This window comes from Ambystoma mexicanum, chromosome 2q, assembly GCF_040938575.1.
Source record: "Ambystoma mexicanum isolate Mex_15411 chromosome 2q, UKY_AmexF1_1, whole genome shotgun sequence".
Taxonomy (NCBI): domain Eukaryota; kingdom Metazoa; phylum Chordata; class Amphibia; order Caudata; family Ambystomatidae; genus Ambystoma; species Ambystoma mexicanum.
In genome coordinates this window covers 849935494-849956062 of record NC_090924.1, presented here as the reverse complement: position 1 = coordinate 849956062, position 20569 = coordinate 849935494, and the positions used below count along the sequence as shown (strand labels likewise).

General features: G+C 50.0%; 1 protein-coding gene across 5 annotated transcripts in view; it reads left to right on the top strand.

Moving 5' to 3' along the window:
* Positions 1-20569, top strand: part of SVIL (supervillin) — a 950451-nt gene that overhangs the window by 733086 nt on the left and 196796 nt on the right. The gene's annotated exons all lie outside the window — the stretch shown is intronic.

Below are 20569 nucleotides of genomic sequence, written 5' to 3'. Positions count from 1 at the left end.
GTCTCCCATAGATAAACATATACACTCAAGGGCTGGACTAAGCCAATCCACACACAAAAGATTGTGGCCAATCGGGATGGCCCTGAAAATCACCCAACTTTCTCCAGCATGGGGTCTTGCATGGATTCACATGCTCATGAATATTCCCTGTCGTCTGACTGGGAATCCTCGGTAAAAACAAATAAAGCAGTCTCGCTTTAAACTCAAAACTGCTAGTCTCCTCTGTAGCCGATCAGGGTCCTTTGGGTCATACTGCCCCGGCCAATGGCACTTGTCCTCCTAGGCTCCAGCCCTGGTGGCCATCTTCAGAATTTACTGCACATTTCTAGTGTTGGGAGTCTTCGTGCTTCACTCCCTGTAATTCAGGGATTATTTAGTTGTGCTTTGATATTTTTCGAACATGTTTTCCATTTCTTGCTTCATCCACCATAATGGGGTGACTACCAGCAGCGGGGAAACGTTGACAGCAAAGATTGTCTTTTTCATTGTCTGATCTTCACTCTGTGACTTCAGCAGGCCAAGGCTTGGGCCTACATCTTCACCTCGACTGTCTGATGTGGTGAAGAAAAGTCTCTTCAGGACCTGAGACCTGTGGCCAGAAGAACATTTTTGTCATTCACGACATGGGTGGATGCGACATCTGCCGCTCCTTCTCCTCGAACTCAAAAAAGGATTTCCACCGGAGGTTAGTGGCTTGGCTCGAGCAGGGGAGGGCCTCTGACGCAGCCTCGGGGCACAACCATGCATCATCCAGGACCGGCAGGTTCTCTGAGCAAAATCCCGCTGGTAAGAAGAGTTTGAAGTTCTTTGAGGATGCTCCTTCTGGGGAGAAAGGTCCAAGCATCATCTGCACCCTCAGCAGTCGCTGAGGCTGCAGGACCAAGTTCTTGAAGGGGTCGGTCTCCGTCACCATCTCGGTTGATGGTTACCCTGCCTGCGGGTGATTTGTGTGATTAATCTTGTGGAGTCATCACTGATCCTCAGCCAAAGATCTCCTCCCATCGGGAAATTCACTGCATTCGTCCCTTATAAATGAGGAAGACCCCATAATCCCTACAGTACTAATGGCATGTTGTCATTATACAAATCCCCTCCCTTAATAGGACCCAAAGAACCCCTTCTACAAAATACTCAGCAGAAAAACATTCACAACTCATACACATAATACTCGCGTAACATCTCTGCATCTGATGATTTTGATTTAAACATAAATCCAAACAATGTAACTTTAAAAAGTCTAAAAATCCTATGGACTCCAACTCCCATAAAGCCTCAAGTACTGAGACGAGGAAGGAGATAATGTGGATTGAAGAAACCACCAAGCTGAATGTGAGGACTAGTTGTGGCAATGGAAATCTGCTGTGTGGGGCATTTAAACCTGCTGAACACCTTGAATTGAACCATGAGAGGAGAAGAGGGATGCAGAGCCGGCGAAGCGGGAAGGAAAACCGAAGGCAGAAGCTGAGAAACGGACCGTGCTGAGGAGACAGACGCTTCCAAGCAAATGCTTGCGAGTGCGACGTACTGGAGAGACGTGAGACCGAGAGAAGCACAGCAGATGCCAGGGGATGACCGCTAAACAGCCGGCAGCGACAGCAACGCATTTGGGGAAGCAGTCTTGTTGAACAGCAGAAGTTCTGTCAGCAAATTAATGTGGAGCCGGTGAGAGAACTAAATGAGGGTCTGCAAACCGGGAGAACCATTCCCAGAGTAAACACTTAATTGCAGCAAAGTGCCATGGGTTGGAAACGCCTGAGGGTCATCTTCAATTCTCTCCTTCTCTACTCACATCATTGACGTCTCTAAGTCGTCACACTACCAGCTGCACCTCCTCGGATGTATTCTCACTTTCCTTTTTTTTCAGACACCGGTGAGTATGCCCATAGATGTTGGGAACCCTGAGATGTGCAAACGGGCAGAATCAACAATTGAAAACCTATTTTGAATACCGACCAAGTAAATTAGAAAGCCAGAATTTACACACATCCGTATATAAAAAAAGTCAATACGGGGGAAAGCTGGAGTAAATATCACCAGCAGATGAACATTAATGAAGAAGTTGAAAGGCAAAATCTATATAAGTCTCCATATATGAAATGGCAATTTGGGAAAAAATTGAACAAGTATTGCCACAAGCAAATGAATACTAATGAAGGTAACAGACAGCACTTGAACAAGTCTCTCTCATATCAGATGTCAATATGGGGGGGAGTTGGTACAAGTAGTACCTAGTTAATGAACTATAAATAGTGAAGAAGTACAAATGTGTTATACTTAAAGAGAAAGAGAACTTTATGAGAAGTCCTGGTGAAAGAAGCACATCAGGCAGTGAGCGCACTGGGAGAATGATACCTACCAGGGAATCTGCAAGACCCAGCGGGGGGGGGTTGCTGGCAGGGAGTATACTAGGTAATCCATCTAAAACATATAAAATAAAGACCTTGTAAAAGGATACCTGGCAGGAGAGTACACCAGGGGATCTAAAGAATCTATTGAAGTAGGGGACAAGTTTGCCCTCCTTACGAAGTCATCATGTAAAAGACACTTTTGCCATTTCCCCAACTCTTTTTGCCATCCTTAGTGTTGTGTGAAAGAGACATTTCTCCAGCATGGGGTCTGGCATGGATTCACATGTTCATGAATATTCCCCGTCGTCAGGCTGGGCATCCTCGGTAAAGAAAAAATCAGTATCAGTTTCGTTTCTGATCTGTCTTTCTCAGTAGTAACCAATCACTGGTCTCTGGGTCAAACTGCCCCCAGCCAATGACTGCCCTCTCCCTAAGCCCCGCCTCTGGCAGCCATCTTCAGATTTTTACCGCACGCTCAAGTGTTTGGATTCCTCGTGCTTAGCTCTCGAGCTTTTGCTGCGTTTTCGCGCTTTTTCCGAGAATTTCTAATTTTTCAGTCAAATAGAGCCTCAAGCTCCACCGTCTCTACATCCGATTAACAGGGATCTGTGTCGAAATTTTCTACGCCCCTCAAGGGTGAAGATTTTGTCGAGTTACGCTTCTTGGAGGATTCCAGAAGTTTCTGCGGCCTACCTGAACATGGCCCAGGAGAAAGGAAACTCGACGCCTGGAAAGCTGTTCAGGGTCTGCCCTGGATGCCATCTACAGAATGTGTTCAAGGAGGACAAGCATTCGAAATGTCTCTACTGCCTTCATGAGGACAAAACGCACGTGGAGAAGGACTGTGCATTTTGCAGGAACATATCGGAACGGACCATCGGGGACCGACACCTTCGTCTCTCCAACTGGCTGGAAGGAAGGAAGGAGTCCGTCAGGTGAGAAGAAGATGAAGAATTCCGAGCGGTCTTCCAAGTCCTGTGAGGGCGCCCCGGCGACGGGGGCCCAACAGAAGGCAAAGCACCGCGTTCGCGGGCGCCGAACGGTCGGGCTCTTTGGCTGCCAGGCGGGGCGCGCCTTCCCCTGCACCATTAACCACCAGCCAACGCTCTGGTTCGGGGAAGAGGAAATCCGAGAACCCGGGTAAGCCTCTGGAGAGGGCCCGGTCGATCTCAAAGGATTCGGCCGAGGGGGAGCGAGGCGGTGACCCTCCCCCCAAGGTGAAGGCCTCAAACGCGGTAAAGGCATTGATTTACCCGGCCAAGGCCTCTATCAAGGGAGTCGTGGCGGCCCTGGCGCAGCCTGTGGAGGCTACACCAGTGGAGGCAACCTCGGGGCCCAGAGTCTCCCTGCCTCCACTGAGGGAACCCTCTTTCAGACCTATCAAACAGACCCTCGTGAAGACCCCGGTGGAAAAAGAGGGGGGGGGCGGTGGACACGAACACAGCATCCGAGGAGGAGTTGGCAGAAGTCCTAGAGGGCCTCGACGAGGGCGTCGAGGAGGCCCGTCCCCACGAGAGGGATCCCGACGAGGGTGACGATGAAAGTGACGGCGGCACTGGCGAGGGTACTAGTCAGCCATCGCTTCCGGAGCCGCAGGATAACTCAGCGGCCATTTTGTTGGCGTTACAATCCTTATGTTCAGAGATAAGGACGAGATTGCCCTTACCACCGACAGAGGACCCGGTAAAAGGTCCGGCGGAGGAACCAGAGCCGGTCCCGGCGGGGAGCCCCCCGAACAAGTGAAGACGGGTCCACCCAGCCCCGCCTTCTCGGCCTTTACCCACGTCCCCCGTCCCTGGGGATGACACGAGAACAGACACGGCTACGATGGGTACTGACGGCGGTGACGACGGGACGGAGCTCCCATCACCAGCCTCCCCGTCCAACGAGAACGGATCTTTCCACGCAATGTTAGCCAGGGCATCCGAGCTTTTTCAGCTCTGCCTCGAGAAGGAAGGTTTCCTTTACCAACGGCGCAAGGCCAGGAGGCAGTCAGTCCTCGCTGTGCCTCTGCTGGATGACATCTGGGACGAAGGTCTCGCCCTTCTCAAGAACCCTTCTACGACGCCTGCCAAGAAGGATCGGTACGAGAAGAAGTACCGGGTCACCGACACGGCCCCTCTGTGCCGTAGGGCACAACCTACCCCGGACTTGGTCGTCTCAGTGGCGGCCAAGAAGAAAGCAGGGGGTGAGGGGGGTGTCGGTCTCAACGTCAACTTCCCCGCCGGATGGCGAAGGGAAGAAGCTGGACGCAATGGGACGACTAGTTATCTCGTCGGCGGCAACGATTAAGGCGGCCAACGCCCTCGCGATCGTGGCCCGCTACGACAGGGAGTTACGGTTCAAGATCACCCCCCTGTTGGACTTCCTACCGGATGACAAGAGGGCCGAGGCCCTGGAGATCTTGCAAGAAGGCAAAGTGGCGTCGGACCATGCCATTACGGTGGCAACGGACATTGCCGACACCGGTTTCCGCCAGCTAGGCAACAGCGTTTGCCTTAGATGACGGGGTTGGCTCAAGGCGACGGATTTCCGCCAGGATGTGCAAGCCAAGGTGCTGGACATGCCGTTCGACGGGAACAACCTGTTTGGGAAAACGGTGGATGAGTCCCTCCAAGCCATCAAGGTGGACACAGACTGCTAGGGCCCTAGGCGTCCTCTGGCAACGGAGGCCGTCGTATCGGAGCGCCGGAGGCAAGCAGAGTGCCACCAAGGGATTCGGCGGTGGCTCCTCTACGTACCGCAAAGCAGCCCACTCCTCGTCGCAGGAAGCCTATAGAGGACGAGGGAAGTCGGGGGGACCCTGCCGTTGTTGCCAGGGAGGCCAGGGCTGCAAGGCGTCGGCCAAGCAAGATTGAACCGACCGCGGGGTCGGGCCCCACCGAAGCACCCCGGTGGGAAGCCGGCTGGCGAAGTTCATCAGCGTGTGGGAGTCCATCTCCACTGACCATTGGGTCCTGGACGCCCTGGCCCAGGGGCACGCCCTCGAATTTCTAAAAAAGTTCCCCCGCATTCCACCCGTGGTCAGGAAGGAAAATCACATCCCTCAACTAATCTTGGAGGTGAGGCCGTTGCTCAGAAAAGGTGCCATCAAGCTCGTCCCGAAGAGGCTCCAGGGCTCCGCAGTATACTCAAGGTACTTCCTAGTAAAGAAGACAGGAGGATGGCGCCCCATCCTGGACCTGCGACGGCTGAACAAATACATCAAGGCACAGAAATTCCGGATGGTCACCCTCCAGCTCGTGCTGGGACAGCTGGAGGAGGGCGAATTCCTGTCGTCGTTGGATTTGGAGGATGCGTACTTCCACATCCCCATTTTGAAAGGTCACCGAAAGTTCCTCAGGTACGTGGTCCAAGGACGGCACTACCAGTTCAAGGCCCTCCCATTCGGATTGAAGTCTGCACCCAGGGTGTTCAAGTGCCTAGCACCGGTGGCGGCGCGCCTGCAGGGGATCCACGTCTACCCCTACCTGGACGACTGGCTCATCCGAGCAGGGACAAGGGAGCTCGCCGTGGATCACACAGCAAAGACCGCCCAGCTGCTCTCGGACCTGGGATTCTCCATCAACTTTCCCAAATCCCACCTGGTCCCGTCGCACTGTTTCTGGGAGCAAAGCTCGACACAGTGGCGCGCCTGGCCTCGCTGTTGGAAGAAAGGACGAAGGCCATCCTGGGCAAGGTGCAGCGCCTGCTGGCCACAGACGTGGCCAGGGTGAGGTCCATCAAGTCCCTCCTCGGGATGATGTCCTCCTGCATATATCTCGTGCGCCTGTGCAGGCTTCTGGTGCGCCCTCTGCAAGAGTTCCTCCCGCTGGATCCAAGCGACGGGGCAGATTCGAGGACAGGATCCCGGTCAACGAGACTTTCCAACGAGCGATCCGGTGGTGGGGCACCCACGCTCATCTGATGGCTGGCACAGACTTTCAGACCCCATCCCACCAGATAACGGTGACGATGGATGCCTCCCTGGAAGGGTGGGAGCGCACACCGGAGAACTTCACGCGAGAGGCCTCTGGCTCCCGGAGGAGAAGACGCTCCACATCAACATTCTGGAGCCCCGTGCAGTGTTCTGGGCCTTCGGGTCCTTTCTCCCGTCCCTCAAGGGCAAGGTGGTGAGAATCTTCACCGACAACACCACCATGATGTCCTACATCCGGAAGCAGGGAGGAACCAGATCCCCAGCCCTCTCCAAGGAAGCCCAGGATCTGTGGCATTGGGCCGTCGCCCAAGGGATGGTTCTAGTGCCCTTTCATCTGGCAGGGATAAAAAAAACACCATTGCCGGCTCACTCAGCAGGGAGCTGCGCTCGTGCCACGAGTGGGAACTACGTCAGGTTCAAGTGAATCGACTCTTCCGACAATGGGGAAAACCTGTTCGCGACAGCGACGAACTCCAAGTGCCAGAGGTTCGCCACGAGGTTCCCCCAGCCAAGGAGCATGGGCGATGCTTTCTCGTTCCCCTGGGAAGGCCTGTTCCTTTATGCGTTCCCTCCATTGCCGTTGCTGCTCCGACTCGTCAACCAGCTCAAGAGGTCCCGGTGCAGGATGATCCTGGTCGCACCGGCGTGGCCGAGGCAGATCTAGTTCACGGACCTTCTGGACTTGTCGGCGTCCCCACCAGTCAAGCTGCCGGCGGACGCTGATCTTCTCTCCAGAGAAGGAGGCGCCATACTTCATCACGACCCGTAGTCGCTGAACTTGCAGGCCTGGCTCCTGCAGCACTAGAGTTTGGAGGGTACGATATCCCGGCTGACTGCAGAGCGGTCCTTACAAAATCCAGGGCGTCCTCAACTCTCAAGTGCTACGAACATAAGTGGAAGAGGTTCTCTGTCTGGTGCCGTGCACAGAAGATTAACCCTCTACGGATTATGGCCCCTCAAGTGCTGCCGTACCTACTGTCGCTGGCCGAGGCTGGACTGGCTCATGCCTCCAAGATACATCTGGCTGCGATCTCCCGATACACAAGAACCACAGGACGGGCGTCCTTGTGGTCGCATCGCCTGGTGAAGGAATTTATGAAGAGACTGTTCCGATCGTTCCCGCCGGTGAAGGCCCCTGCCCTGGCGCTGGAACTCAACGTGGTGCTGACCAGGCTCATGGGGGTGCCATTCGAGCCCCTGCATTCAGCGCCGCTGAAATTCCTGTCATGGAAGACTGCGTTTCTTGTGGCCATCACCTCCGCACGGCGAGTGGGAGAGATCAAGGCCCTATCCTGCAAGCCTCCATACTTGACTTTTCACGACACGAGGGTGGTGCTGAGGACGCACCCCTCGTTTATGCCCAAGGTGCCGTCGGACTTCCACCTCAACGAGCCCTTGGTGCTACCTGTTTTCTTCCTGTCGCCTTCGTCTCCGGCCGAGAGGACTTTGCACTCGCTGGATGTGGCTAGAGCGCTGAAGTTCTACGTGGACCGAACAAAGAGTTTTCGGAAGACATCACAGCTGTTTGTGAACTTTGGACCTGTGAACCAAGGAAAGGCTCTCTCGAAGGCTTCCATTTCCAGATGGCTCTCCGGCTGCATCATGCATTGTCATCGGTTGGCAAACCGACCGTTGCCCGGCCGAACGAGAGCCCATTCGACCACAGCGATCGCTGCTACCACAGCGTTCTTGTCTGGTGTGCCCCTGCTGGACATCTGCAGGGCTGCTACGTGGAGGTTGATGCACACCTTCACGAGATTCTACTGCGTCGACCGGGATTCCAGGGAGGAGTCCAGAGTCGGCCAGGCAGTGCTGCGCAACCTGTTCGCTTAAGGTGAGCCTGGTGGGGAGGTAAGAGATGCTTAATGTTGAGTTTTATGTAATGCTTAATGTATAACCTTGCCACCTCCCGTGGTTGTGCATGTGTACTGCTATGTATTCTTATATTCATGAGCATGTGAATCCATGCCAGACCCCATGCTGGAGAAGGAACAAGTTACTTACCTGTAACTGTTGTTCTCCAGCATGGGTCTGGCATGGATTCACATGCGAACCCACCCTCCTGCCCCTCTACGGCTCTTCACTTGGTCATACTGCCACTTTGCGTGCTACCAAATCTGAAGATGGCTGCTAGAGGCGGGGCTTAGGGAGAGGGCAGTCATTGGCTGGGGTCAGTATGACCCAGAGACCAGTGATTGGTTACTACTGAGAAAGACAGATCAGAAACAAAACTGATACTGATTTTTTCTTTACCGAGGATTCCCAGCCTGACGACGGGAATATTCATGAGCATGTGAATCGATGCCAGACCCATGCTGGAGAACAACAGTTACAGGTAAGTAACTTGTTCCTTCTGCTACTCTTAAGGAATCATTGTTTGAAAAAGACACTTCCGCTATCCTACCTGAATTAATCCAGGGGAAGGGCACTGACCACTGGATTCAAGGATTGTTGAATTTCCAGATTTGCTTTTTGCACACTTTTTGCTAAATCAAAATCAAAGACACTTCTCTTAGACCTTTAATTGTTTATTTCTAGTGTGAGGGACAGATACGTTTTGGACATGTGGACAGTTTGCATAATTATGATGAGACACACTGATCTTTGGTTTTAGTTTCCTAGGCAGAGAAATTCTCTTTCGGAAAGGGACCGAAGGGCCTTTATCCAACCATTTTATTTTAATAAAGATGTCTTATGTTGGAAACATTCCAACTTTGTGTCTCCCTCTCATTTCTGACCCCTCACAGTTGCCTCAGTCCACGAGGAAGTCACTGACCCCAAACAAGCACAAGTCGTCGAAGAGCAGACTTCCTGGAGGCCCGTCAGCAGCTCTGCCATCTTCAGTGACTCGAGCCGCATCAACAACAAACCCATCCACCAAGACCACTGCCCTGTTGACTATCGCTTCGACCACGTCAACGAAGTCCAGCAAATCGGCTCTTCCTTCCTTGATGAAAAGTTTGTCCGCGACCATCGTCTCAACCTAAACGACTACTCCTAGGGTCTCTTTGCCATGGAGACCTCTGTCAGCGGTCCCGTCGCCAGCGCCTCTTCCTGTTCCGCAGATTCCCATTGTGGCCTCTTTCCCGAAGAACTTGGGTACAGTGAGACTGGTTTCCATCTACAGATTTCCCACCAAGGCAGCGCCTCTGGCTCCTGTGGGATCTCCAAGGAAATCTCTGCATATATACAATAGTTCCAAGGATGATATGACTGAAGACTTCTACTCGGATCAAGAGGGAGGCCATGGGCCCCCTGCCTCAATTGGGATTGCCATCCAATGTGACCATCCAGCTGTTTGACCCTCGAAGGGATTTGAGCCCGGCGCCTGCACCAAGGGATATGTCACTGGACATCCTGACAACCATGCATACTTTAGTGGCAGAGATTCAACAGCAGCTGCTTGCTGCTCCTGTACCTGTTCCAGCTAGAAGCCCTCCCAGGCCACTTAGGCGTCCGTTAACATTGCCCCGTAAGGCATCTGCCACCCCTGAACCTATACTTGGGGTTTTGCCCCATGTGAAGGAGGAGCCAGTTTGCATGGACACTGGCATCCAAACACCACCGCAACTCACACTAATGAGTCTGAAGATTATGTTCCCGCTGATGGGGAACCACCAGATGTTGATGAGCCCGACAGGGCTTCATCTCAAGATGAAATTGTCTCCTTCAATTCCATCATCTCAAAAGCAGCCCAACTCTTCAATCTGGTGCCGGAATAGAAAAAGCAAGGTATCCTTTATCAGCGGTGCAAAACCCCAAGGAAGACAGTCGTGTCGATCCCGTTGTTGGACAGTTTGGGAGGATGGACTGGCAATCATGAAGGCACCTAATAGCACACCATCAAAGTGTTGGGGGGGGGTCAAGAGAAAAAATACCAGGATCCGTATTCAGCCCCCAGGTGTCTGAGGTCTGAGCCTTCTCCGGATTCGCTGGTGTCGGCATCTGCCCCGAAACTCATTGAACCCCTCGTCATCCATGGTGCCTCCAGACCAGGAGGGCAAGGAGCTTGATACGGCTGGCAAGCGCATGATTCACACTGCAGCCTCCACCATCAAACCCGCCTCGATATGACGGGGAGCTGTGGTATAAGCTCTGGCCCATCCTGGACTTCCTCCATGATGACCAGAAGGCAGAGGCCTTGGCCTGATTCCAGGAAGGAGATGTGGCTTCAGATCACACCATTGGAGTCTGCACGACATAGTGGATTCAAGGTTCTGCCAGATGGGGAATGGTGTGGCCGTCCGGCGCCAGGGTTCGCTGAAGGCCACAAATGTTAACACGGACATGCAGACCAAGGTTGTTTACATGCTTTTTGACGGGGACAACATGTTTGGGAAAGCAATAGATAACTCTCTTCAGGCTATCAAGACCAACGGAGACTGTGCACTCTGGGGACCCTGCAGCAAAGAAGGTTGCCCTTTTGTTCCCCAAGGGGGAAGAGTTTCCAGGTCCTCCAACGGGTACACTACCTCCTATGGTCAACCCTCCCGCTCCACCACCCAGGAAGCCTACACAGGCTGCTCCCAGGCAGTGGAGGCCAATGTCTACCATCCAGGACACAGATGCCCAAGCAGGCCTGAACTGGCCATGGACCCGCGCCCCCACATTCACACCCCAGTGCGGGCGGGGCTGACTGTCGACCTTTGGCAATCAGTGTAGAAGGATAACCACAGACAAATGGATGCTGGACGTTCTTCAGCAAGACCAGCGCCTCTGAATTCCTCCTGTCACGCATCAAGAACTTCACATGGCCCAACTGCTACAGGAGGTTCAGGCCATGTTGCAGAAAGGTGCAATAGAACAGGTCCCTCTGTGCCTCCAGGGCTCCACAGTGTCCTCAAGATAGTTTCTGGTAAGAAAGAAGTCAGGAGGGTGGGGACCGATTCTAGACAGTCCTGCGTGGTGCCATTGCAGAACACATTGCTGGGTGCCCGGCTCATAATGATCTTGTGTCTGGTGACCCCCTGGGGAAGGTCCAGCGACTGTCCACAGCCTCCATTGCAACGGTCCGTTCCATCAAATCCCTGTTGGGCATGATGTCTTCCTGCAACCGTTTGGTCTCCAGGAATGCCAGGTGGCAGCAGGTCACAGGCACATGGATGGATAAAATTGCTCTGAATTTGGCATTCAGGCTGGCTCCTCAATGGTGGTCTGTTCAGCCACATCTCACTCAAGGGACCCCCTTCCGGATCCCTATGTACCAGGCTGCAGTTCCTACTGATGCCTTTCTGGAGGGTTAGGAGGCTCACAAAGGACAATCTCATGCCAGAAGTCTCTGGCTCCCAGAGGACAAGGACTTGCACATCGTCATGGAACTGTGGGGGATCTTCTGGGCCTTCAAGTTGTTCCAGCCTCAGAAAACACCACCATGTTCTACATCAGGAAGCTGGGCGAGACGTGCTCCCCCGCTCTCTCCCGGGAAGCCCAGTCCCTGTGGTGCTGGGCCATTCTTCACATGTTCCTGGTCTCCTTTCACCTGGCAGGCGTACCAAACCGCATTGTGGACTTGCTCAGCAGGGAGCTGCAGTCCTGTCACCAGTGGGAACATCAATAGGCGCAGGTGTCTCACCTCTCCAGCGTGTAGGGTCTCCCCCACCAGATTGACCTCTTTGCGACCGCTGCCAACTCAGAGTGCTGGAAAGTCACCAGCTAACCTCAGCTGACAATCTATGGGGATGCCTTCTCGTTCCCCTAGGACGGGCTCTTCCTGTATGCCTTCCCTACCATTCCGCTACTGTTGCGTGTGATTAACACTCGATGTTGCCGCTGCAGGACGGTCCTCATCACACCAGCGTGGCAGAGGAAGATCTGGTACTCGGACCTTCTCCATCTGTCGGTTCGAGCCATCCAGCTGCCGCCACTTCCCAACCTTCTCTCCAGAGAAAACTGATCAATCCTGCACCACGACCCGGTGTCACTGAGCCTCACGGCCTGGCTCCTGCAGCCCTAGAATACAGGCACTATTCCCTGCTGCTGGAATGCAAAAACATCCTGGCCAATGCTAGAGCTCCATCTACGTTGTCTTGCTACAGGCAAAGGTGGAAGCGCTTCACAGAGGGGTGCCTGGTGCAAAGGATAACACCCCTGTGGGTAACTGCTCTGCAGCTCCTCCCATATCTGCGCTCACTGGCTAAAGTGGGCCTGGCTCACACCTCCAAGGCAAGGTTTATATGGCTGTCATATCCTAGCACACATGGGCTCCAGCCAAGCTCTCCCTGTGGTCGCACAGGCTCATTAAAGAGTTCCTCAAGGGTCTCTTCAGGAGGCTCCTACCCCGGCTTGGGAACTGAATGTGGTCCTGTCGAAGTTTATGGGGTATCTGTTTGAGCCAATGCATTGTGCCCCTTTGAAGTTTCTATCGTGAAAGGCCACTTTTCTAGAGGTGATTACCCTGGCCAACCGAGTCAGGGAGATTCAAGCCCTCTCATGCAAGCAACCGTATTTGTCCTTCACGCAACTAAGGTGGTGCTATGAACTCATCCCATCTTCATGCCAAAGTTTCCACTGGACTTTCTCAATGAGCCTTTGGTCCTTCCAGTGTTCTTCGCAAACCCTTCAATGCCTGCTGAACGGATGCTGCATTTGCTGTACGTTGCTCATGCCGTCAAGTTCTATGTGGCACGCAGTAAAGACTTTCAGAAAACATCTCTGCCCCTCCGGCTGTGTACTGCACGGTCATCGTCTTCTTCCAGGTTTGCCAACAGCCCACTCCACCAGAGCCATTGCAGCGACAACGTTTCTCTGGTGTGCCCCTGCTCGACTTCTGCAGGGCTGCTACGTGGAGGTCTCCCCACTCCTTCACGAGATTCTGCTGCAGCGACAGGGATTCCAGGGAGGTGTCCCGGGTTGGCCAAGCGGTGTTCAAACCTGTTTGTTTGAGGGGAGTCTGTTCCAGGGGTAAGTGTATTGCTTCTGTGAGCCTTGTGACATTCTATGGTTGTGTATATGTACTGCTGTGTAATCGAATTCATGAACATATGAATCCATGCAAGACCCCATGCTGGAGAAGGAACAACTTACTTACCTTTAACGCTTGTTCTCCATCATATGTCTTGCATGTATTCACATTCAAACCCTGCCCTCATCCCATCTTTGGCTCTTCTTGGTTGATACTGCCACTTTACGTGCATTACCAAATTTCGAAGATGGCCGCGAGGGGTGGAGCTTAAGAGGACAAGTGTCATTGGCTGGGGGCAGTATGACCCAAAGGACACTGATGAGCTATAGAGGACGCAAGCAGTTTGAGTTTAAAGTGAAACTGCTATCTTTCTTTCTCCCACAGATTTCCATCCTGACTGGGAGTATTCATGAGCATATGAATCCATGCAAGACCCATGCTGGAGAACAAGAGTTACATGTAAGTAACTTGTTCCTTCAGGTACACCCCCAGAAAGTGAAAAGGTCCATCTAGGGCTAGGGATTGGACTAAACCAGTCCAAACTACCATAGAGGGTGCGGGGCTGATCTCAGAGTGACCCTGTGTGTATTTATTTTATTTGCTTCCTTTGATAGAACATGCTTTCAGTTATATATTGTAATATATTGTGTGGAAATTCCTTTGTGCGCATCAGCTATATTTAGACCCTGCCACACTATTAAGAGTGATGGCTAGACTGCTCTGCCTATGTACCGCTTAATGTGACGGTGATAAAGAAAGAGAAACCCTGCTGTTCACTGACCAGTTCATCTTCCCAATCCCTCACCAGGTCTTTAGGAAAATGTCCCAACTAATGTGAAATGTTATTAATTTATTGCAGTTTATTTAGTTAGCATGCTCAGTCTTACTTCTGACCATTTCTCCAATGTTTTAACTTTCACATCTTCCTTATTTAGTTGTGTGAACGTGTACAGAACATATTTCCTATATTGTCATTACATTTCTTTTTTTTTAAGTTCAGTGTGACATTAATTTATTGAATACTTGAGCTGCGTAACTGGGGGAAAATTACATTTTATCATGACAAAGCTTGGGTGACAATCTGGCCCAGTCTGAAGTGTCCCTCAAACTGTCCTCTGTTCTGCTCAGTATTGCAGGTGTATTGCTGGCTCCCGGTATCTACCAGCTTGCCTCATTCACTAGCTTAGCTTTTCGTGTTATACCCCAATACTGAGTTTTCTGTTGTTGGAGTCCCTACTGAAGTACCATTTCTAGCCAACTTTGGAGCATTGAAGTTCGAGGAATGAATGGGTGTTTGATGCGGGGGAAGGTTTATCGGATTTCTCCTATCCCTTCTATTATGTTATCTGCTACCTGGAGGCAAGTGCCTCTCAGGGAGTGGTCAGGAAGTTTTCTTTTTGCACCTTTCCTGCCATAGATTTCTATGGAACACCGTTTCTTTTTGCTTGTTTTGAGCCCTCCTGAATTTTTGGAGGCAAGTAAAGCCGCTTGCTTTACTGCTTTTGCCCGTTTTGCTCCTTCTTATGGGGAAACTGACTAGCCCGACTGTACTGGGAGACTGTTTCTCTTTATGAATTCTTGTGTTTCAATTGTACACATAACCTTAAAGTGAAGTGCAGTTAGGACATGTATATCTTTATTTCTGAGGCTTGTGGATCTGCTTAATATCACATGCTTTGTATAGGCCGACATCTAGTGGTTGGTGCAGAGTATTGTATGACTTGTTTTCGATTTTCGAAAAGGGAAGTCGACAGGGTGGTTCGTTAATACTATCCCTAGTGTGACGTGTACTGTACTCATGGTCCTTCACGTGTCAGTCATCAGATTTTCTTTCCGCGCCATAAGAGTTGGGCACATTTCACGTTAGTTTATAGCTATTGTGATTTTAATATACAATTGTTGCTGCAACTCTACACGCTTCATCGACACTAGACAGTCTCTTTGATGATTGACTACACATCAGTCGACGGCTTGCGGGTCCAATATCGATCACCCCTCGGCTTGCACAGGCTTAGTCCTACTTCAGGCGTCGGCCCTCACAGTAGGGGAGAGCGTACAGTGGACATATTCATTTAAAGAATGTCTCTTGTTTTTCTCATCTCCTTTTCCACCCATTTTTGGGCTTCCTTTATTATTTGCCATGGAAAATGCACCATTTAAATTCTGACCGAAGTGCACTCCAAGTATTCATGGAAGGAGACGCCACCTGTGTGGAATCATTGTCTTCCACAAGACCATTCGGAAATTTGGTGTGCAGCTTGCAAACCTTTCTGCCCGAAAACCCTTAAAGACCAGCAGAAAAAGATTTGGGCGACCTATGCCGTGCAGACTGAGGCTTCCTCGGACTACCCTGCAGGTGCAAACGAGTCAGAGGACAAAAAAGGCAGGAGATTCCACAGGGCATGCACCGAGCACTCCTGTGGAGGCAATCCCTTGCGACAGGAGCACACGCAAGTAAAACACATTTGTGCCCCCAGCTGAGCCTCAGCGAAACAGAAAAGTCAGCCCTCGGAACAAAAGACCACGTTTATATTAACTGATTTAGCACACACAGTCCTCTGCATCCACAACGAAGCTTCCGACGCATGACCATGTACCCCAAAAGCCGCTGATAAAAGTGGGTTTTGCAAAATAAATCCTTGACTACTTCGTCTACGCAGACGCCGAAAGAAAAATCTAAATGGGTGTCAGTTTCACACAAACACGGCGAAACAACTGTCGAAGCAGACAGTTTCCAAAGTTTCCCAGTTCAGTAGGAATACTTCCCCTTTTATCTGAGGCTTTACAAAAAAAAGTCCTACTTTGACCCAGAAGAAGTTGTATTTCCTTTACAACCGTCCACAGGTGCATGGACAAGAGTGTTGAGACAACTATGGACAAAGTCTACTCTTTTGCTTTATTTGGTGTTTTTCTAAAAAGTTTACAAAAGTATATTTCACACTATGAACCACTATCAAAAGCACCTAGAATAGAACAGGTAACGCCTCAACCACTAATTAATATTGATGGGATTAGGATCAGAATATTTATATTGATGATGATCAGGCTATAAATTATGACTGAGGATAATAACACAATCCAAACCCCAGATATTCAAGAGGAGCTTCTGGCAAATGTGCTTATTGATGATCAGCTCCTTTTTAACGACCACCTAAAGAGGGCAGCTGATCACTTTAAAATTGAAACCCATGAATCAGAGGAAGACAGATTTTGTAGATAACCATAGTGAGAAAAGATATCAGTGGGTAGGTATATCCCACTATTGCAAACCACGTATCCTACCATACCTGTACTGTATCCTACTATCTCTCACAAGGACAGTAAAACCGTGTATTGAAAAGCTGTTTAAGCCTTCACACTCTGACACCTTATGCATTGGGGGCCATTTAAAGCCAGACTCTCTGGTTGTCACTACAACCTGCAAAAGAGCGGGCACTCCTCTCGCGACGTCCGAAGCTCCTCCAGATAAAGAGAGCAAAAAGATATACAATCTAGGCAAAAAAACAGATACTTCTGCTGCTTTTCAAGCCGGAATTGCCAATAATACTCTAATGGCAAGCTATAATGAGGTCCAATGGGATCTGGTTGAAGAACAATTGGACCTGGTGCCAGAACCTCTCAAAACACATTTTAAAAACTGTCTGGTAAACGGGTGACAAATTCTATTATTATGAAGGTTATAGGTTAAAAGTTCGAAAACAAAAGGGTCGAATTTTTTTTGTTTTTTTTATGGGGGGTTCCCCCAACCCCCGTTTTCTTTTTATAAAAAAGTTTTCTTATATATGCTAAACTAAAACAATATATAAATAAATAAATGTGATCCTTTTTTTCGGTCATTTTACTTTCGATCAAAAGGTCATTCGACCCTTTGCATTCGAACATTTGACCGGACACTTATTAAAGAATTCATTAGATTCAGCTGTTACCGCAGCCAGAATTATTGCTGAAGGGACACTAAGCGCCATTCGTGGCGGTTACATAAGCTTTTCTAGCTTCTCTTGGTTTTAGGGCCCCCACTTCTAATACAGGCCTGTACTACCCAAGGTTGGTTAAGTGGCAGAGCAGCCAGGCTGATCTTGGGAGGAGGAATGTGAACTGTAAATCAGTTCAAAGAAATCAGAACATAGACAGATCCAAAGGAACACTTACACACTTGTAGTTATTTCAAAAAGTGATTTATTGTATATATACCCAAGGCAATTATAAACCAAAGGAATATTGTATTAACTAGCAACATCAAACATACATTTAGAAGAACAAGGAATAATAAAGCAGGTGAGTAAATTATGTACTTTTCCTATCCACACACGGATTGACTTCAGACAGGTAAGTAAAAGCACTTTGTTAATTTAACTGTGCATTATTAGGTTGGAAGTCAGTTCAAGAATGTAAAGAGCAACAATCAGAGGTAATCAACACTGTAGCAACTCTTATAAGGTTTAGGCAGTCTTTTCCCTAACAAGAAAGGAGTTCTTCAATTTAGGTTTCTGGAGGGAAAACAAGCGATTCCAAAGCCAGGAGGGTTAGAAGATTCACTGTAAGGGAACTAGCAATGCCAAAATCAAAAGCAAAGCAACCGTTCTGATGACAATCTTCTTAGCACAGGTATGTAACAAGTTATTTGGCATTTGTAAAAGTTCGGGAACTTAGGAGAAGCCTTCCTGGAACGGCACAGGCTGTTAGACCTGGGCAACTGAAAACACCCAAACGGTAGAAACAGTGCTCCAAAAGCAAAAGAGCGACACCAACGGCTTCAGGTAAATTTACCAAGAGCCCCACAGTACCTTGAGAGTGAAGATGATGCAGCTGGATGCCTTCTGGATGCACGGCTGCAAACCCGGTCTCTTAGTCCTTGGTCCTGGTGACGAAGGGGCCGGGGGGGCTGGATGTGCACCTGCGGCAGTAGTTGAGAGAGGGACTCTCCAGCAGGGAATTCTTTGTACTCCCATGTCGGTTCGTGGATTTGGTGCCTTTTTCTCAGCACCGGAAGAAAACAATCACTGCTGGTTGGAATCTTCTTCTTTTCTCAGACCTGCACTCTGGTGAGAGGATGCATGCTTCTGGAGGTCCACACAGATGTCACCGAAGTTCCAGCGAGATTTGTCATCGACAATGCAATATACTTCAAGGTGGTCGAGGCACCCTGGGTATTGCGATTCTGCAGCCTATGAAGGTCACAGGACGGGGATGGCTCAAATTGAAGAGTGTCTAGAGGCTGGTTATGCCTGCCAGCCCAGAGGAGGAAGTTGTCCTTGGCAGAGCCTCCCTTTTGATTCAAAAACAGGGTCAGGACAGCAGTGGTACTTCTGTGGTTACTGGAGGTGCTGCAGGCGTCTCCGGTCATGTTCTTGGGAGTTAAAGTTCCAGTGGTCGACTTCTGTTACAAAAGCCTTGCCTTTTATGCAAAAACCCATTCATTCAGTCCTATGGATCCTTCAGTCACCTGCGGGTGTCTGTCCTTGAAAGACAGCCAGCCGCCCAGTTAGAACTGGTTCCAGCCTGGCATACCCTCAGACAAAGGCCAGGGCAGGTTCGGGCTCCTTCCTAAGCAGACACACTGGAGCCTTGACAAGCTTCATAAAGGGATCCTGCCAGATGCAAAACTCGGAGGACCCACCCCCACCTGGAATGGTAGAAGGACCACACAAATACAAAATGGCGATTAAAGAAGGCAGGGACTATGTTTGGAAAATAACCCAAGTGTGCTTTACTGCAGATGTGAAAACAGTCTGCACGTAACTAACAAAAAAATGGTGGAAAAGTATCCCCTGCCACCAGCCGTTTAGGCTTGTCTGTTACTGCAACCAACAGTTACAGGAGCAGTGGGAAAGGAGTTAAAGTGCAGTCCCACAGCACTCCACTTAAGGTGGTGTGAGCTGGTCCCGCAAAGAGAAAGGTCAGTGAGATAGATGCATCTTTCTATCCTTAAAACAGTAATTCTCATAGAAAAGTAATAAGACGTACAAAGGGAAGCCCAAAGGACTTTCCAGCAACACTGCACATAGGGTGTTGTGTGCTGCAACAATCCATTACAGAGGCCTGTAGTGAAATACATGGAGGAAAGCATAATTCTAATAAAAGCCAAAAGAATTATAGTAGGCGAAAAATAGTTCCCATCTCAGAGCAAAAAGAATGAGTGAATGGTAAAAAGTCCTGCTCAGGAGAATAAAGCAAATTCCTCGGGTTTAGGGTAATTGCTACAAGAAATACTTTCTCCCCAACAGCTACGAAACTCTGGTTTCAAGCTAGAGATGCAAGCAACATTAATTAGCATGCCCCTTGAAAATGCGGCTTTATTTGGCAGGGCAGTAGACATTTCACTAGAAACGGCTAAAAAGGAATTTGAAACATTAAAATCCCTTGGTCGGATCTCAAATAAACCCTTAATGCAACAGGATGCCTTTAATATCCGGTGGGCTTGTCATACACAGGGATTCTCCAGAACATCGTAGTCCCTTTTCACACCAGGTGCATCCACCTCTTGATATACCGGCCAGTACCAACAATCTTTTTAGTGCTGCGGTCAAAGATCTTTTCGGAGGGGCCGTAGTCGAGGCCTCAGAGTTACCCTCAACACGAGTGGGAATTGCACACAGACATTTTAAACAAAGTGAGGGCACCCAGACCTAGATCTCTCCGCAACACAAGAGAACGCAAAATGCCACACTTGGGCATCCCAAGTTTCCCCAGACTGAGTCCATCGGGAACGCACTGTGGATCAATTGGTCAGGCAAATTTGCTTAAGCTCCCCCTCCCCTCCGAAAGACACCTTTACTGAACAAATTCCACAAATTGCATCAGGAACATCTCATGATGATCCTAATAGCTCCAATGTGGGTGCACCAAATCTGGTTCGCACCTGCTCAAAATGTCAGTCTGCCCACTAATAAAACTACTGAGCCCTTACAACATGCTGTCAAAACATCCGGGAGCAATCCTCAATCCACATCCTCAGACACACAATTTAGCAGCTTGTCTCCTGACATCATTGAGTTCAGAAACCTCAACCATGCATGGACATCCTAAAGGAAGCACGTGTTGGGAGACAGATGAATGTTACCTATAGCTTCTACTTCGCCCAATACCACAAAGGTGAGAGAGGTTACTCAGACAACCAAACTGCCCTTATCCCCTGCAGGTTCTGCAGGATGTGTTGACTGAGCTGAAGATGGCAAAAGCATTCAAACGAACATTGTAACGGTAAAAGCACATGCATTAGACAAGAAGCAAACATGCACTCCACATGAAGAGCATGTACAATAGGTAATATATGCACTTAGACATGAAGAACACTAGCATGACCAATCTATAAGGTGAATGCAACATGAGCAACATGCTAATTTAGCACGCTAACACAGAAACCAGAGTGTAATTGGGGAGCCATCTTCTCAAAAAGGAAGC